Here is an 824-nt window from a genome sequence, read left to right as displayed (position 1 = left end):
GAAGACGAACGTACTCGGTCATCTGCGGCAGGGAGTCGGGTGTGAAGAGACTGGGCGCTCACGCGCGGCTGCTCGATGGCGGTTCCACGTCACATACTGACATGACATTTTGCAGACTCCAGTTCTAATTCTGGGAATTTACCCTTCAGATGTCCTCTGGCTACACCAGGGAAGACCGTGAGCAAGGCTGCTCGTTTATGGCAGGGTTCGTGATGGCGATGAACCAGAAGCTCAGTAGGTCAAATGTCCTACGTACATATAATGAAATATGGTACTACCGCTGAAATGGGGAAGGTGAATTTTGTACAGATAGCACACCAAGATGTGTTCGTAAATTTAAACAAAGAGGCAAACACTTGTGAGGATGATCTACATCTTATTTTCTGCAAAAAACATGTTTATATGTGTTTGTGTAGGTGGGAAAGTTCTGGACAGGTGTGTGGAAAGCTGGCACATCTGGAGAGCGTGTGGGGCTGGCTGTGAAATGTGCAGGGGACCTAAACTGAGGCTGAGTGATTTGTTCACGATGGACACGTGAAATTTTAGTTTTATTTATTTATTTAAATTTTTTATTATTATTTGCGCCTACAGCACCTGGTCTTCCTAGGTGGTCTCCCATCCAAGTACTAACCAGGCCCGACCCTGTTTAGTTTCCGAGATCAGACATCGGGCTTGTTCAGGGTGGCGTGGCTGTAGACCATGGACCGTGGCTCCCCTGGGGCAGGAACCCAGGACCTTCTGCGTGTAAAGCAGACGTGCTTACCACTACATTATGGAGCCATATTCTGAAATTTTCATTTTAAAAAGACAGCCCCTCCCTCTAA

At 47.2% G+C, this 824-nt stretch overlaps 1 pseudogene; it reads right to left on the bottom strand.

Moving 5' to 3' along the window:
- Positions 1 to 582: 582 nt before the first annotated feature.
- Positions 583 to 698, bottom strand: LOC111743007 (annotated as a pseudogene).
- Between the last annotated feature and the right edge of the window lie 126 nt (positions 699 to 824).

The sequence above is a fragment of the Pteropus vampyrus genome, unplaced genomic scaffold, assembly GCF_000151845.1.
Source record: "Pteropus vampyrus isolate Shadow unplaced genomic scaffold, Pvam_2.0 Scaffold105, whole genome shotgun sequence".
Taxonomy (NCBI): Eukaryota; Metazoa; Chordata; class Mammalia; order Chiroptera; family Pteropodidae; genus Pteropus; species Pteropus vampyrus.
This window is presented reverse-complemented; position numbering and strand designations above follow the sequence as displayed.